A 19,638-nucleotide genomic window follows, 5' to 3' on the forward strand; every position below is an offset into this window, starting at 1 on the left:
ACCTGGCTGAAGTCGGACGCTTAACCGACTGCGCCACCCAGGCGCCCCCAGATTTTAAAATAAGTTCTGTTTTTGGATTCCTGATAAAGAATAAAGAAAATAGTATTTAATGTACAGCATGATTCAAAATAATTGAATACTAGAAATATACTAGGAGAGTACATTTTGGGTGCTCCATCCCACACAGAGGAAAACCATATGAGGAAAAGATATGTTAATTAGTTTGCTTCTATTCATCATTTCACTATGTATATCATATCAAATCATCATGTTATATACCTTAATATATTCATCTTTTATTAAACCCAAACAATAAGAAAGGAACGTAATCTCTCTTTGCTCAAATATACTTCTCTCAATTTCTGAATTTTGCTACCATCTCCAAGGGAGTCAGGAGGGACTAAAAGGGAAGTTGAAGATATTTATCTTATTTTTATGGGAGAAGAAAATGTAATTCACTTACTGAATATAAACAGTCATCATGCATGGAGGTCAGCATACATAGCATTAATTTGATTCTTAAAAAGGTGTGATGCCCTTAGGTTTGGCAAAACCAATGTCAAACATCTTGCATGGAGGATAAAACAGTATGAACTCTTTCCATCACGCCAAGAGCTACTTTAGATACTTGATGTATATCATCCTATTACATCATCATAATAAGTCAGTAAATTAATGTCATTGATTCCACTTTAGAAATGAGCAAACTGTTCCTCAGCGAGGGTAAGAGCCTTGTTAATGCTCTCCCAGCCAGTGAACAGCTAGGGCCAGGATTCCTACAGGTGAACTGCCCACTGAAAGGGCATTATGAAGTCGATGATGGTAATATGCATACATTTTGGGACAGCAGTCATTGCATTGAGTAACATTATTATCAGGAAATATCTTTGAGTTTTAAGATTCATCAATACATAAATGGCTTCTCCACAGGTGTCTTGTCATTGGAAGTATTTTAGGTATCACAAAGAATAATTTTATCATGGATCAAAATGGACCAGATACCTGAATATATCTCTTTGGGGGGGGGGGCAAAATCAAATTCCCATGTTAATGCAAGGAGTATGATAGAAGGAAGGAAGGAATGAAGGAGGAAGGAAGGAAGGGAGAAAGGAAAGGAGAAAGGAAGGAATGAAGCGAGGGAGAGAAGGAGGGAGGGAGGAAAGATTAAAAGAAAGAAGGAAGGAAGAAGAAAGAAGAGAGAGAAAGGAAAAGAAAGGGGGCTAGGGTAACATCTGTCACCATTATAAATGTTTTAAAACCTGTTTCTCGATACGGAAGGACATTGATGCATTTTGCTAACAATGGTATAAGATATATAATCTATGTATATTCAAGGAAAAATAACCTGAATTAATTGCAGTAGGAGGCCATCAATGCAAAATACTGTTCTATGCAGCCTTTGACCTTTATCAAAGATGAAGTGATTAAATAAACTATTAAAGACACATCAATTAAAATGGATACACTGGCCATTCTGAAAGCCATTCATTCCACGTGGGCTGTTGCCATGTGCAAACATAGAATGTTTTCCTCTAGGAGCAAGACGCACTTACTGATCTGTTGCAAGTTCCAACTGTTTCACCCCAGGTTCCATGCATAGCTTTCTATTGGGTGCATGAGAGCACACTCTACTTAGACTCTAAAATGGTAACAGAGCTACGTCATTCTGAGCGTGAATTCCTACACATGGACCAGGTGTGCTTGCCAGTGGGTTTGCGGCAGGTATTCACCATTCCTAGTCTATGGTCTTAGCTTGGCTTCTTCTAGGAAGGAAAACAGTCTCAGATTCCTAGGATTCTGCATCAGTTGCTGTGTACCAATCCTTGACTTCTCTGTGTATGATGTGAGGTTAATGAGAAAAGACAGTTTGCTTTTTTTGCCTCAGTGTGTAGACGCCGCTGAGCAAACTTACCCAACTGCCATTTGCTTGAGAGTAACTTCTGACATATGGATCAGATTTCAACACACAAGCAGACATGCACTGGTTTCATATGAAGCAAGCGTTCCCTTGATATCCTGTGTACGTAGCAATATATATGTAACTAATCGAGGGTGGAATATACCAAGCTGCACTCACACAGCCGTCCACCTAGGATCATGAACTCTATTCAAGTGAACCAAACTGAAGACAGAAGCTTTCTGTGATGCAACAGAATACTTCTAAGGAACATGAGTGACTTTTTAGTAGACTGAGATGGAATGAAAAACACAGTCACAGTATTTAAGGATGTACTAGAGTAAGAGACAGTGAGTACAAACATCCTCTCCCTGCCCCTGAGCTCCCCCCCACCCCCGCCCCCATGACCTCATGATCTTTCTTAGCTTTGTCCTGACAACCTGACCTTACAGAGCTCTACCTGGTCCAGACAACCACATAAACCCCACAAACAAATAGGGGGTTGGTGCAGCCTTTTCGGATTTAGGATCATGTTTAAGCTTATGAATCAGATTTTTCTATGTGTGGACATGACAACGATGGAAAAACTGTAATTTAGGACATATTCTCTTTATCCTTTTATGTAGAATTTCACTTTAATGTGATGCAAATGACAGTAAGAAATACATTCAGTGACTGTTAAAGCCTTCCCATTAAAAATTCTGTATGCATTTTACATTCTAATTCATGTACAGTCAAAAACCCTGATAAAATCACAGTGCTGATTTGGCTGCTGCACTTATCGTATTAATGAGGATACTTTATGCCTTTTGAAAATTGGGATATGGTCCATTATGTGATTGTAAATGATGTGATTGTATCACATAAATTTGTTATTCAATCCCCCCCTCCCTCCAGTCAGCTTTGTATATAAGAAGATTCATTGGTGAGCCAGAACCGAGGGCAGAGAACTGAACTGCAAATTACTTTCCTTCTTTTGTCTTTTTTCCATGTATAGGAAAGAATACAATAAACATGCACACGTGTGCGTGTCAGTATTTATGTATATTTTGTCTTCTCCTCATTTTATAACTTTCCCTAAAAACCAGAGAGTAAAGCTCAAAGTGAAAGAAAGGAGCAGACAGGCCAGAGGCTCGCAGAAGTACACGGTGACTTCTCCCACAGCCACAGCTACTCCCTTCGCTTCTGAGCTGATCCTAGACTGAGGATTTTGCTTGAAGATAGATCTTTCCTTCCCCCCTCTTGCAACAAGTGAAAGGTTTGAGAACTGTTGCTGTTTAAGGTTTCCTGATTTTGAGTTGCATTTACATTCCTAAAAAATACCAGCTCCTCTTTCTGTTTATTTATTTTTCTGTCATGCCTGCCTAATTAGTCATCATTTGCTCCCACGAGCACCTAGTGAGAGTGATCTATGAACACAGCTGCAGGGGACCTTTGGCTTCTTTCTGCCCCTGTACCTTCTGTTTCTGAATCCTGCCATAAACGTCTACCTTGGTAAAGGTCAAAGAACTGTTTTTTTCCCCTCACCAGAGACACAAACACCTCCCCAGCCATCAATATCTTCAAAGTCCCCACAGAACGAATTAGAGCATTGCCAGCACAAGTGGCCTCAGAACACTCAGGTTAAAACAAAGGAGGGGACCAGTGGCCCTCAGCTGAGTCCCTCATAGTCTCGAAGGGCTGCACACTTCCTTTCCTCTTTAATGATGGTCTCCGGCCTTGTCATGCGGTTGTTCGAGAGTAGTCCACAGACCACAGAGTGTTCTTGCGCCCAAGTCTGGGCAATTGTCCATTGTTGCCTGCGCTTCTGTGTCTCTTAAACATTTGGCTTGGGATTCCTAAGCAATTTGTAGGCTGGGTATTTTTTTTTTCTTGTATTTCTTCAAAAACTTCTCTTCTATTGCCTGGAACCTGGAGAAGTAGTGGTGCCCCTCACAGTGGAGCAAGCTCCGGGGTAGAGTCCTTAGAGTTTGGAAATGCAAATGCCCAAGTTCTTGACACACGCCTGGCGATTTCACATTTCTGACTTTCTTGCTCATCTTAAAAGCTGAACTTTAGGCTTTATCAAGCTCTGTGTTTTCCCAGAGTTCAGCTATTATGGATGAAATCGCTTTTTTTCTTTTTAAGGTCTCTGTCATGTTGCCACATCAAAAATACAGTACCAGGGCTCCTGGGTGGCTCAGTCGGGAAAGCTTCCAACTCTTGATTTCAGTTCAGGTCATGATCTCATGTTTGTGGGATTGAGCCCCACATCGGTGCAGAGCCTGCTTGGGATTCTCTCTCCCTCTCTCTCTCTCTCTCTCTCTCTCTCTGCCCTTCCCTTTCTTGCTCTCTCACTCTTTCAGACTAAATAAACATTAAAAAAAAAATACCGTACCATATGCTTCCTCTCCCTTCCCCCACCCAAAAGGAGAGATGCTACAGGGAACAATATGCCTAGGAGAATACAAATATTATTGTAAATTATATATTTTAAATGGCTTGTGGGAAAAGAGAAGTAGCTTGACTGAGATATACCAAAATCTCACAGCGGGTCTTTTGTGATGGGAGGTAAGTTTTTTACCTTATTTCAGATTCAAGACCAACAAGAACTTTGTACAATCTTCTGGACAAAGCTTGCCCCATCCTAATCTGTGCAAATCCACTCTGTTCTGTTGACTGCTCTCCTTACTAATCAGCCCTACACAATTGTACCTTCCTCAGGAGTTATACACACTGCATTTTTATGCTTCTGTTACTGAGTGGCCTTTTTCATACTTTTGCTTTATCTTGCATTCAATTACTCACAACTTGGTCTGTAGAATAGGATACCATCATTGCCTACATTTAAGCAACAGCACATTATGTCATCTTGCTTCATATATTTTACTTCTATCTCTCTTAAAGGCAGCGCATTTGAGAAATCTTGGCTCTGCCTTTGGGGAGGAATCATTTACCTTCTTTCATTCAGGCTGAAATTTGTCTCCTCGCTCCCTTTGTTAATAAAAAAACTTATTTACATCTTCTCAGATCCTATTAGTTAGCTCGATTGCCTAATTCTTGTAGTTTTAAGAACAAGTCATTTTCTTGCTTTCAATCATTGCTGGTCTATTTTATGGGTTCCACAAGGCCACATTTATATGTCTGCTTACTTTCTTTGGAAAGCTTTTTCTATTTCACTCTGACGTGCAGCATCATGTGCATGGTCCATTTCCCTCCCACGAATAGGAGATGTGAGGACATATGGCTAAACAGGCTTCCTGTAAAAGAGCAGAGAGGAAGATATTAGGCCTAGCAATATTGCCCATTGGGCTCTATGTCTGAGGATGAGCATATTTGATTCTATATGAATTTGCTCGGGTCTTTCTTCTCTCTTGTCTTTTCTAGTGTCTTAATACTTCCTCAGAATAAATTTTCCCACCTAAGATGGAACTCCTCCTTTCTCTCTTGACAATGCCGAGTAAATCAGGGTGTGGAATATTACCCATGAAACCCACTCTCTGAGAGGTATTGCTGGCTGAAGCCACGCTGTTCATACACCATTCTATACCCAACTGTGGATAATAACAGAATTGATTTTACCCGAGGAAAGACAAAGGAACCTCGGGGCTGCTTTCTGCATTATTTTGTTCTCAGGTTATTCTGCTCTGAATGGTAAGATCTCTCACTAGAATACTGGGTCACATTTAGCTTCCTTTATAGCAAATCCCCCGTAGGGTAACTTCTGGCATTGGGCTATGAGGTATTATTGTTCTGTGCCCGTGTGTGTGTGTGTGTGTGTGTGTGTGTGTGTGCGCGTGCGCGTGTGCGTGTGTGTGTGATCATCAAATTATAACATAAATAAGTTTGTGTTTTCAGGTCCCATGAATACCCTTCTTCTTTTTTATAACTATTAAGAAAGTATATTTTGAGCTAGAGACTAAAACCTGGCTTTCAGGTAGTGTGAAAGGTGGGTTTAAAGAAAACTGTTCTTTAATAAATAGTAATATGACCATGAATAAGTCAACCTACATAAATTATAAGGGCAATACTGATAATAGCCACTATGAAGTGGGTGCTTAGTATGCCTCATGGATGTTCCAGTTGTCTCCAGCTTATTAACTCACAAATTTAGGTGAGTTAACTCACAACTCCTTTAGATATGTATTACTATTATCCCTATCTTCCAGATGTAGAAATTGAGGCATAGAGAGACGTTTTACTTGTTCAAGCCATGGGTGGTAAGTGGCAGACCCACAATTCAAACATGTGGCATTGGCTCCTCGATTTTGACTCTTAAGTACCTCATTGAGAGGAAACTCTACAACCTTTCATATAGTGGTCATAATATCAGCAAGATCTTTCACAAATAATTTAAGGATATTCTGATAAAATCACATGTAATGGTAATGACTTCATTCCTAATACTTGTGATTCTTTTCAACTACATTATCCCTTAATAATAAAACAACCCAACATTTTATCCTGAGTGCAAAGGATTCTGGAAAGTTAATAACATATAATGGTGATAAAGGTGGTGGCCTTTAAAAAAAAATTCCAAACCTGGTGTGTTTGTGATATGATTCTTTTACTATTGCTTAGAATTCACGTTTCCATCTCAGTCTACGATCTGTTGGTGATCCCTGATTCACCTTTATGAAGGTGAATAGGTGCCTAATACTCGGGAAGGGTATCTCTGGAAAGCTCAGAGAAAGAATCAGCTAGAAGTCTCAGTTGTGCATGACCAGATGTGCGTTCCAGGGCTGATCTTCATATTCATAATTCTCTGTTTACAGAGAAAGTTAGCGAATGTTTAAGGGTCCGTGCTCACTGCAGCTTTCTGAGCATTGTTAACTTTGGGTCTAGTTCTTTTAGCTCATTGCTCCAGAGTTGCCATGAATGGGCTTTAAAGTCCTACATACACACAAAGAATGTATTGGATGTTCTGGAGTTGTGAAAGTTTGAGGAATATTGGATTTTATGTTTCATATAGTATCTATTACTAGCTGACTATCACTTGCTTCTAGCTCACAGAGAATTAAGAATAGTGAATGGAATGTTTTGCTGGTTTTGTATGTGTATTACCCATTGGATTGTGTGCGTAAGCATCAAATTACTGGTCAGGAATTACAAATTAGTACAATTTAGCGTAAATATCATAAAGCTTTCTGGAACCCCCAAAGAATCCTTTCTGTCTGGCTCTGGCTCCTGCCGAGTCTTCACTATTTGATCAATATATCAGATCAAGAATAAGTGGAGCCCCAAAGTCACACCATCTTATCAAAATAATTATCTTTAATTAATATAATTATTGATCATGTAGTAGAAGTCACTGTCTACATGATATAAGGCTTTTAGGATTTCATGGGAATGCTTTACAACTTAATTATGTTTCCCTGGGAGATTATAACATAATTCAATTTATTTTCCCATGTGTTTCATCAATCATTATGTGAATAGAAGGAATATCAGAATCTCATTTCTCTGTCAATTCTTGAAGAATTTAGACAAGTCATTTCAGTAGTACAGAGCTGATTAGAAGAAGACAAGGTCCCTCCCACATGAGATTGATCCCCTGTATCACTGTTGTGTCGGTGCCACATTCTGTTGCTTTTGTAGTATGTGACAAGGCTAACCGCAAAAGCCTGTGAAAGCTTTTGTGTTCCAGCTTTCGTAGCAGACCGAATTCCGGCCTATGTAAAGTTCCCTTCATTGATGTGTAAGGAGCTATGTTCTTCTCTGGGCCTTGGTTTCCTTATCCAAGGAGGCAGCTGGTATCTAGGCTTCCTTCCACCTGTAAAGTTCAGTGCTCTAGTTTTCCTTGTGCTTTAGCTCTTCTAGTGTCTACGGCGGTGCGTCTCAACTTTGAGTGTACTTCTGAATCACTGAGAATCTTGTTAAAATGCAGACTCTGAGTCAGTAGGTCTAGGTGGGACCTGGGCTCCTGCCTTTCTAACAGGCTGCCAGGTGATGCTGAAGCTGCCGGTCTGTGAATGACTCTTAGTAGCAGGGATCTAAATGATGCACAGAGACAGAGGGGGAAAGACTAGCTCTTTATCTTCCTTTGGTAACTTCTCCATTTGCTTTCCTCCCAGGGCTACGATTCTCGATGACTTTCTTCTGCAGATCACTGCAGCGTGCCTCCTCTTTCCTAGCTCTACCACACGGAATTGGGGCTTCAAGAAGACTGAGTGCATCCATACAGAGCACAAATCCCTTTGCCAAGAAGGAAATCACAGAGCTTATCAGGAAAGATGTGTGCCTGTAATGTCAGCCATCCCCGGCATGCTGAAATATGAAATAAATGAGGTGGAGTTTAATTTTAGGGTCTACAAATTTGTAATGTGTTCATCATTCCTGTTGCCATTTTGCATGGCAGGCTGAAGTTGGCGGATATGTTTTGTGAAGAGAGCTGCATTTGAGTTCTGGTTAAATCGAGCACTCACCCCCTCTCCTGTCCCTTCTCTAATCTCCTCTTGCAGTGATGAGAAAGAGATGCCACGTGTCTTCGAGGGGGTCCCTCCTGGAGATGTGCATCTCATTTGCTTTCCTGAGGGCAGGCTCTTTGGGGGATTTTCCCAAACCCCACTGCAGACTGGCCTTCCCCAGCAGAGGGCGCACTTCCCCAGTGCCGTGGCCCCAGAGCAGTTTCCTCCTCTCCTGGGGTGGACTTCTCTCTCCCCACTGGGCTGGTTAGGGCTCCTGGAGGATCAGAAGTGGGCTCTCAGGAGGAGAAGAGATGAAGTCTACTCTAAAGGAGAAAATCAAATCAAATCATTTCCGATCTGAATCAGTGACTTTTAAAATGAAAGGTCTACTTGGCTACTGTTAATGGGCAGCTTTTCATAATTCTCAGCTATTACAAGACTAACTTTCCTTTCTTAAAGCTTCTCTGAACCTGGCATTGTCCGGCATTTGTATCCTTCACTTTAATGAGAGCTAAATAAGAATTATATAGGGAATTTTAATAATTCTCACTGGACAGTTAATTAAGCAGTGAGGAGTCTTTAGAACTGTTACTCTTTCTGCCTTTTACAGACAAGTGCTTCCACAGATTCCAACGAAAGAGGTCACATTTATACATATATATAAAACGATGTGTGGGTTAGTAATTTTTCTCAGTAACAAATGACCTCCCTAACGAGCTGAAATAGTGAAGTAAAAATCCACCTTTTGTGGCCCACTTTCCTTGAATTCTATTCTCCACTTCTCCTCAAACATCTTTGCCCAGGAAATGAATTCCCGCTACCTTTAGGGGGATGGGTAGAGGGCTTAGGTGTGTTGATCTCAAGTTTTCCAAATTTGTTGTTCCTCTGTAAATCATACGGCCACAACCCAGCCCAGTCATTCATTGTGAAATTCATTTCTTTTCTTTCTTTCGTTTTAAAAATCAGTTTCTGTTCTTCCTCATTTTTGATGGATCCTACCACAAACTTCAGCTAGAGTGAGTGCAGACGACCATAACATCACTCTCACATAGAGGGTATTTTATTAAGTCCAGCAGTTAAAAATGTACAAAGTTCCTTGTAATAATCCATTCATTCTGTTCTCGCCTGATTCTTGGAGTAAGCCTGCACAATTATTCAAATCCCAGCTTTTAGCTACAGCATACACCTCGCCATGGGGCTATGCCTCTGTAATCTTGCTTTGGTCTTGCATGTCAAATGGAATTAACTCCCATAAGAAATGTGTGCGAAGACAACCCAAAGTGTCTAATCCTGCTGCTGTCTTAAATTTCTGAAACTCTGAGCTGTCATCTTTTTCTATTGCTTTGTTGAAGTTCTCACTTATGCTTCAGTCCATCCAAAGCTGGAGTTTAGGAAAATTTGCATTTTTATGTATTTTTTTCAGTTATGCTCTCCCTTGGCCTTTTCACATGTTCTCTTTGTAGAAGGATTTTTTTTTTCTCCCTTCAAATTCCAAGACCATTTTATACACAGTGGAATTTCAACGAGAGGTGAATTCACTTCTTTTTTTTTTTTCCCTGAGAGTACACAACTTGAAACACAGACAACACTAGTTGAAGATTCACAAGCCAAATCCAAACAGACGTGGGCGAGGGCGTGCGTGTGTGGATGTGTGTGTGTGAGTGTGTGTCTCAGAGTATTGGGTGAGAGAGAGGAGAGAAGGAATAAGGATACCATTATTACTATACCTTAACCACTCGCCTAGCTAATCGCAAAAACTAATTCTGTCTCGATTGAATCTCAAACCGCATCATCTCCCTCCTGGATAAAACGCTTGGTGAAATGAGTTTGGTGAGGCTACTTGTATGTTGTATTAAGAGTAGATTAGCTTGATGAGTGATTTCGTACTCTTCCTTCTCTAGAGAGCATACTGTTTTAAGATCCTGAATGCTGAGAGTGGCTTCTTCCTTCTTCGCCATGTCCTGAACTCCGTTTGCCACCTCCTGCTATTCCTGGACATGAGGAATCTGGAAGAATACGCCGTATCTGGAACGCCAAGCAAGCCCTTAACAAATATGTGTTGAAGCCCTTTGAATGAGTAAGAACAGCTTGTTCTATTCTTTCTGAGTGACTTATCCTGTTGCCTCAATTTACAAATTATATCATTCAATCTGGAAATGAAAGCTGCCCAGATTTTAGTAAACTTTCCTCACAGCCTGTGTGTTCAGTCGGATAATTACACGTGGTCCCTATTTTTAAATCACCAGTTATTCAGCATCGTGGGTTTTTCGAGGCGTCTTGACTAAGTGAGGTGTGGAAGGGTAAAACTGTAACTCGGTGTGGTGGATATTTAATAAGTGGTAAACCGCAGCATTCTCCATTTGAAAGTTAATTAAGGCCACTAGCTGACCGGGCTTGTGCAGCAAACATGTTCATGGTTTAGCCATGGAAACAGTCACAACAACGCTCAGCTAAAAATAAATGGCCTTAAGAGACATTTTTTCACTGATCACTCTTGAATGCTTATTGTTTTTTTAATAAAGGGGTTGTCACATTTTTTGAGGTAATCCCCACTAGCACCGGCTCCTTCAGAGACTTGGAAGTTTTCCTTATGCCTGGCCGCTGGAAATCAAAATGAAGAGTGATGTTAGGGGACAGACACATGACCAAACAGTGTTTTTAATGCTATGTGCAAGAATGTCTCTCGGAAGGTAATCATCTGTTGTGTTCTCCTGGGTCTCTTTGCCTAGTTGATAATGGCTTTTAATATGTGGATGCAACTCGTTTGGGCACAAGATTAGTGAACTCTCTAGCTCACTAATAGTTTATTTGCTCCAAATTGGGTTTAAGTTTGTCGAAGAGCCCTCCTTTAGTGACAGACAATATAATATGAATTACGTTTCTGTGTGCTCATTGTTTCTTCGTGATGAAAGCAGTGTAATAAGACAATATATTTTACTGTACAATATACTACTTTGGCTAATAGGATTGAAAAAGCACATTAAATGTAAATGTCCTTTCAGCATCTGGATGGTGAAGTTAGATTGTCTTATCAGATATCTTAATACTGCTCTGGGATCCATCCGGCAGTATTTAGGGCAGCTGAAATAGGTGATAGCAGTGTTCCAGGCAAATGTGAGACCGGGCTGGAACCAAGGTAAAGTGGTATCAAGGAGGCCGAAGCGATTCTGAGGCTTTGTTAGACTGCTTGATTTCAAGTTGTTTTCAATGGAGCTCTAAGGATGCTGTCTTAAATCACTTTGGCAATGGACACACTGTAATCTTGGTCCATGAATCCTTCCATTTGACTTTAAACCATCTTCCTGACATTGGAGCATATTGGGACCAGGTATTACAGGAATTCCTCTGCCTTCTCATCCATCCATACTCCAGTGGGTCTCTCTAGGCACATCTTGAGCAGAATTCTGAGCTCAAATGACAGTTGGTCCTTGACAGGACTTGCTAGAGGAAACAATGGCACAATGGGACAAATATTCGTACCATCTTCCAAGCACTGTATCTTGTATGTTGCATACACAAGCAAATAGAGATCCTATCGTGGTCTGAGGGCCATAAAAATTCAGGTCTAGATTTAAAACATCTTCTTGTTTATCCTGGCCATATCTGCATCAGAATATTCTACATGAAATTGGCCTGGAATTGTCATCCCGACAGATTCTCACTTGTGGCTCTTTTTAGCCTAAGATGGACAGCAAATGTCAATCTCTGCCGTTATCAGCTGAGTTTTTCGGGCTCCGTATTTCTCATTGGCTACTTTAAATGAATACCATTTTTGCTGGTTTGTTCCTCCTCCTCCCCACTCTCCTTTCATTTTTGTTATTTGTTCTAATTTAATTTGAAATGCCCAGCATCTGACTGTAATCAGGTGAGGAGGCTCTGGAGACTTCCAGCAAGAGCAGGTCTCCTGAAAAGGGTCTTTTGGACACAACAGAATGAGCCTTTATTTATTATCTCAGGGATAACAAAACCGGGAGAGAGCAAGACTGCGTGGCGGCTGTCCTTTCAAGCGGCAGCAACTTAGTGAAACACTCCTGTCCCTAGGGTGTGAACAGACCGCCCCTTGGCTCAAAGTCATCCTGCTGTCCCTGGCTGCTGGTTCTCTAGGCCAACAAAAACAAGCATAACAAAACATACAGAGAAAGTGTCAACAGAAACCCCTCTCTTAGAGCCTTGCTTTTGGAAGTGGACTGGATTTCTTGCCACACAAAGGCTCTGGGCAGGGTGTCGTTGGCCACAGCCACCTACCTAACTCTGTGACTCCTGTCCATGAGGTGGGACACGTGGCTCATTAGGCACACGTGATCTCACCCTTCCGTGATTCCCTAAGGAAGACCCCCAGATACCCCGTGCACCAAATGAAGTTTGCTGAAGAGCTATAAACGCTGGCCATTGCAAAGAATCGTGTGCGCTGAAATTCTAGCTTCATAACCTGCAAAAATGACCTTCCCTGACCCTCAGTTTCTTCTTTGGTAAGCTGGGACAGCAATGTTTCTCCTTCTCATCGTGGCAGTCGAATGAAATACAGAGATGTGTTACAGCTGAGCAAAATATCAAAACGTTTATACCAATGTAAGGTCTGGCACGTAGAGCCAATGGAACCGTGATGTAATGTGTTTGAGAGATAGGGAAGCAGGGCAGAAGTATAAGATATTACTGTCGTTAATAGCATCATTACCTTCAAAAGGGTAGGTCATTTTTCTCCATAGCAGAAAAGGGTGCTGATCCTCATCCCCAAATTCAAGCCTGGGTCTTACAATATCCACAGGGTCTTCTGCTCTCTGGCAAAGAGGAGACAGCTTACGTCTGCTCCTTCACAGAAATGTTGCAGAATGGCTCGGTTAGAGGAGATGTAAGGCAGCATCCCGAGGGTCCTTCATGCCACAGTTATTACAGATAAGCAATTATCTTGGGTATTTAATGTTCCTGTGTTGCGAGTTTTCAGGGAGGGGTGAGAAGAAGTCAAAAGTTCATGATAGTCGGTGGTTCCGTTCTTGCAGGAGTGAAGCGTGGTGAAGTGCGAAACTGACAGCTCTAACCTATCAGACCATAACCAGTGTCCAGCAAGATGAACTTTTCAGGATGTGGATATATTGGCTTTTCTGTAGTTAGTAGCCAAATGGATTTTTGGTCAGCGCAAGTGTTTCATCCTGCCACGTAATCTGCCTAAGACCTGTGTATATAAAGGGAGATAATGAGACTCCTTAGGAAACAGGGGTAGAACAAAGGAAGAATAAAAAGAAATGATAAAATCTATGGCCCAGGAGCATTTATTCCCTTTATCCCTAGCATTTAACCCAGGGGCTGGTTTTATTGAATATTGCATGATTAAAAATAATTGTAGAAGACTGTGACCGTGCCATCTTTTTTTCTTTTCTTTTTTCTTTCTTTCTTTCTTTCTTTCTTTCTTTCTTTCTTTCTTTCTTTCTTTCTTTCTTTCTTTCTTTTTGTTTTAACATTTCACTCCCTTAAACCTATGCAGAACCCATCACAGTACCATATACAGGGTGGGCACCCAGTGCTTTCTGGTACCAAAAGAAAATTTCCAGAATATTCAACACTCACCAATAAAGTGGAAGGCCCTGGAAGTGTTGACAATGTCTAGATGATGTCTAGACATCATGTCTGTTTCTGGCAGTCTGTGAACTAACTGAACCATTGAACATCTTTGCATTGTAAGGGTAGGAGTGGCCATGCTCTGAAGCCCAGACATCCACCTGAAATGCCTGGCATCTGGGCATTTCCCAGCTGCTTTTGCAACACACACCCACAAGCCTTTGTTGTGGCAGGTTGGGGGTGTGGAGGGGAGTGGAGAAGCAGAAAGTAGAAGCTGCCTAAGCCCTGTGAGCCTTTGTGTCCTCATCTGTAAAATGGGCTAGAGCTTTTGGAGTCCCAGAATTGTAGGAAATGAATGAAATAATGTAGGTTAAACCTTATCCCAGTGTCTGGTTTAGAGGAAGCATTCAACAAAAGGGAGCAACTTTTATTAGGAGGAAGCATATAACTCTTATCTTTGAAAAGAGGCCCTTGTCTCTCCCTGCCTCCTCCTTCAAGCCTTTGAGGCATTTCTGTAGTAATTGGCTGCTGGGGCTTGGCATCTATCTGTAGAGAAATACATTTTTGTGAAAGGGCTCTGAGGTGGTGGTGTGGAGCATTTATTAGTGATCTAAGGCAACATAAGTTGCCTCTGGTTTTTATTGACGGTTTCTAGCTGGAGGCACAGAAACGCACAGGCACTAAAGGGTGAGTTACTGTTGGTTGCTACTCTCTGGACCAGCAGGGACTTGGCGAGCTCTTGGAGGACAGAGTGTCTTGCATCAATCAACAGTGACCCCTCTGGCTGAATATGTACAGGCATAAAGAGGCTCCTAAATTAGCCCCTGTTCTCCTTAGCTGGATGGATGAAAGATGAAGTGAAATCCCTGGAGTGGGAGGAAATGTGTGGTAGAGGACTGAGCCACACTCTGGAAATTCAGGCTGACCCCTCCTGCCCAAAACAAATCCGAAGTGGTTCTATTTTCTGTGGGCCTACTGAAGTGTATGTGTTTAATAATCTGACATCATGGGAGAAAAAGAAAGGAATGGAAGATCCAGGGATAGAAGAGAATGGACAGGGGGAATAATACCCAGAAATATTTGTCTGATGAATGCATTAAAATGGAGCAGGGGTGGCTTAGGACTAACTTCAATATTTTTCCCAAGTGTGTTTTGATGAGATGGACTAACACTCTGGGCAGGCATGAGAGGTGTAGTATTAAGCCAACTGATCAGTTTTTAATATGATGTAGAAAATTTTCATGTGTTTATTAAAATTTTCACTGAATATTAATTTACCTAAGACTGCTGAAGAGCTGGCTAAAGTCCATAAAAGCCAGGAATCATACAAAAGCCACTTTTCTAGGGTATGGTGAGGTCCCTCTAGAAATAATGCTCTTGTTTTAATGTTTAATGTTTAAAAACTGTTAACATAGGGGTGCCTGGGTGGCACAACCAGTTGGGTGCCGGGCTCTTGATCTCAGCTCAGGTCATGGTTCGTCAGTTCGAGCCCCACATCGGGCTATGCACTGCTTGAGATTTTCTCTCTCTCTCTCTCCCTCTCTCTCTCCGTGCCTCTCTCCTGCTTGTGCTTGCTCTTTCTCAAAGTAGATAACTAAACTTAAACATTTTTTTTTTAAAAAGAACCTGTTAACATATACCCAAGGAGTCTTTTTCTCCCGGCCTCCCTAGTTGTAATTTCTCCATTGGTTGAAAAAGTGAGGAAAGAGAAGGATTCTCCAGGTAAAAGCACACCTTTGTGCCTCACATTTTCTAGAATTTTGATATGGCTCCATAGCATTCATTTCAATGCCTGTTTGAGAGCCATTAGCACTCACCAAGGCTAGTGAGAAAATAGTGAATCCATGAACTCAACATTTTTTCCTGTGTTAAGAAATGTCCTTTACTTGCTTTCTATGACACGTAAGACCAGTGTATTGAATCCGGCTCCGGATGGGTATGTCACAAAACTACATCCAGGAGCATGGAGTCATCCCAGAGACAACGGAACCAGATAGGGTGGCTAACTCAACACAAACCCAGTTCTGCCGCTGCCAAAGTGAATTCAGAAGGTTTGTTACACATATGTGTGTGCATGCATCAGTCACCACCACACACGCCCGAACTACAAAGAACCATGAGAAGGGTTTCTTTCTCAGTTACCAGGCCATCTCGGGATTATCTTCCTTGAGTGGGGATAAGTTGTGAACGTCAGAGGCTGTGGTGGTCTGGATATACATGAGGATTCCCCTCTTAATAACAACAAGTAATGCATGCGGGGCACTTAATAAGTGCCTGATGCTGTTCACATCCCACTTCATATATATAGATGTGTTTAAATCTCTTAAGAACCCTATGAAATTGGTCCTATTATAATCCCCATTTATGACGAGGAGTTTAAGGCACAGAGGTTGAGTGATTTCTCCAAGGTCAACTAACCAGTGGTAGAGCTGGGATGTGAATCCAGGCTGTTTGACTCCGTGTCATATGCTCTTTTGCCCTAGGTTTGCACCGGGGAGCCTGGAAAGTAAGATGGACTCTTCATCTACAAATTATACCTCTTTTAATCTGGGGCAAAGGGCTGCTAAGGACATCCAGATTTGGAGAGCATTCTTAGAATTGCCCTTCTAGAATCTGTGGGTCCTACATCAAACAAACAACAAACCCAAATTCAAGGGACAGTTTCCGGATTCAAAGTTTTCCTAAATAAGACTCCCTCTGGGACCACTCTCAACAATATAGACACAGGAGATAGCCTCAGGGTTCCCACGAGGAGACCCTTAGCTCTCAAGTACTTTTGACTCTATTGAAGGGGGTCCATTGCTGTCAGTAGCAGCAAATGATACAGACAGATGTCAACTTGAAGGTGTGTACCATGTTATCACAGGTGTGGGATTAACTTGTGAAAATTGTGAGTATTCAGGAATGCCACACCGTAACTCCACTCATTTCTGTTTGCAAATTAATTCAGGAAGAACCTTTGAAATTTATGTTTTGCAAAGATACAACCTAGTTCCTCCTCTTGTACCTCCCCCTTACTGCTCACCTCCCCTGCCTTCCACCACTAGTACGTCCATACATTTTTAAAGTCCTTTAAAGTTTTCAAAGTGCTTTCATATACATACTCCTTTTTTTTATGTCAGGTCAGGGCAAAATCTTAATTGCATTTGGCCAAAGGCCATTTTGAAACTTTAAGACAAAAAGGGACATACAGTGTGATCTTTGAAATAAAGGGGATTAAAACAGAGCAAAGTTGGGGCGCCTGGGTGGCACAGTCGGGTAAGCGTCCGACTTCAGCCAGGTCACGATCTCGCGGTCCGGGAGTTCGAGCCCCGCGTCAGGCTCTGGGCTGATGGCTCAGAGCCTGGAGCCAGTTTCCGAGTCTGTGTCTCCCTCTCTCTCTGCCCCTCCCCCGTTCATGCTCTATCTCTCTCTGTCCCAAAAATAAATAAACGTTGAAAAAAAAAAAAAACAGAGCAAAGTTAAGGTTAGACAGAATTTTTGAGTTTTATATATATGTAATGACCAAATATTTGATGTGTTTTTCTTTTAAACAATTGGGGTTTAAACAAAAACAACTAGAAGATGTAAACAAATTTTTTTTTTTAATTTTTTTCAACGTTTATTTATTTTTGGGACAGAGAGAGACAGAGCATGAACGGGGGAAGGGCAGAGAGAGAGGGAGACACAGAATTGGAAACAGGCTCCAGGCTCTGAGCCATCAGCCCAGAGCCCAACGCGGGGCTCGAACTCACGGACCGCGAGATCGTGACCTGGCTGAAGTCGGATGCTTAACTGACTGCGCCACCCAGGCGCCCCACAAATTATTTGAAAATAGCATTTATCTGTCTTTGATTTTAAATAGCTAATACATGCTCATCATGTAAAATTTGAGAAATGTGAAAGTGAAAAATCAAAAATATAAACATCCATAATCTCATTAGGCAGAAAAAATGATTATGTTTAGAGTACAGTCCTCTAGTTTTTATGTTACACGCACACACACACACACATGCACACACACACAATGGAGTTAGAAATTTCTTCATGCTACGCTCAGATATGCAGAAAATAAATACGGCCCTTTAATTTCTAAAAACTCTGATCTGCTCCATGTAATTCCACTTCACTGAGTGGTAAAAACAACTTATTATCTATCCATTAGCAACATTTCAGTCACTTCTTTCATTTTCACATTCAATCTATTCAAAGTTATGATTGTTCATATAGAGTCTTCTTTGAAAGACTTAGTGTCTTTAGGAAAATGCTCAGTCTTTCAGCTCGTTCGCGTACTCCCCTACTTCTCTTCCTCAAGACACTGGCCTGGTGTCTGAGAAATAAGGCTAAAGCTAACACAGACTGCAACTTAGAATGAAATATGAAAAGGCAAAGAAGGCCTCTCTGCTGAGATAACTGATGTCAAAAAATCTCCCTTACTCCAGACTAGGACACACGGCTTGCCAAGCAAGGGCAATACCTCGCAGCACACATCAGTGCACAACTTTCCTAACCGTAAGGTACATATTTGCCAAGGGGCTTGATCCATCTATATGGGAGCAGAGGATGGGGGTGCTCGAGTCCTTGTCCTGTGTCTGGCCCTGCCACTCTCTGTAGCAAGGTCTCTCAGACTGGCTGCTCTTTGGCCCACAGGTGTCTACAGGTTTGAATTGAGACCTGCTCTTCTATTGTTTGGTCAGTACTCTCAGATAACCCCGGGATGCCTCTGACTCATCTCAGGTTTTGCTGATGTTTTTTGAGTCTGTGCTATATAGCGTAACCAGCCTCTGTCTGGGAAAGTCCTCTTGGAGTGTCTTCTGGGAAGGCACCATGCCCTCCATCACAGGGGGCCCCATGCTAAGCCCACAATGCTCAGCTAGGCCACTCTGAGTCCTCTCTTTGGGGGACATTAATAAACTTCCGGGTCTTGCCTATGCCACATGGGAAGTGGGAACAGCTTGTAGAATATAAATTCTCCACCTTCCTCTTTCAGCCTAGGCAATACCAACGGGTTCCTTTTATGCGGCCATCCCCCATTGTGCATCTAATTGAAATCATTTCAGCTTCTACCTGATTTAGAACTGTTGAATTAACGGAAGGTCAAAGCGATAACGGGAGAGGTTTTAAAAAAAAAACTTCTGTAAAATTTACAGCATGTATTCTGTGTCTTGTCCCAAGTTCACACTTTTTCCTCATAAAGAGCTTGAAACTCTGTGGAAGTGTTTTAGTGCTGCACCTCTGGAGTCCCGAAGAATCTTCAAGGGAATCATTTGCTTCAATGATTTTGGCTTCTGCTAAGTTTATGTTTTTTTATCTAGAACAACTCTTGGTGAAAACTCACAGCATGATATACAGAACCAATTTTAGCTGATTATTTATACAGTTGATTGAAAGCTTGCATTTCTGCTCAAATGCTCACTTCTGTATTTTTTAAAAAGGAGCCCTTCTTTAGTGCTCCTTGCGATTGTTACGGAATTTAAACATCAGCCCTTGGAAACTTATACAGGATGAAACAGCAGAATCTTCAGCATTGAGAAGAGGTTTCCCTCTGGTTAATTAAAGGAGCAAGAATTATGGAACTTTATAGCCATTTAATTATGTCATTAACATGAGAGTTGGCTAGCAACAAGGGAAGAGACAGCCATGGGCCGCCGCGTAAACTGAGCCTGATCTTTCAGGGCTGTGTCAATGCTCCGACCGTGACTTACTGCATTTTTGAAAGATTGTGTCTACATTGACCCATTTGTTAGAAAGATATTTGATAACTTAGTTAAAATGGCATCAGTATGTATTTTCCTAATAGGTTTTCATTTTCTCTGGTTAGAA

Source organism: Prionailurus bengalensis, chromosome A3 (assembly GCF_016509475.1).
Source record: "Prionailurus bengalensis isolate Pbe53 chromosome A3, Fcat_Pben_1.1_paternal_pri, whole genome shotgun sequence".
NCBI lineage: Eukaryota > Metazoa > Chordata > Mammalia > Carnivora > Felidae > Prionailurus > Prionailurus bengalensis.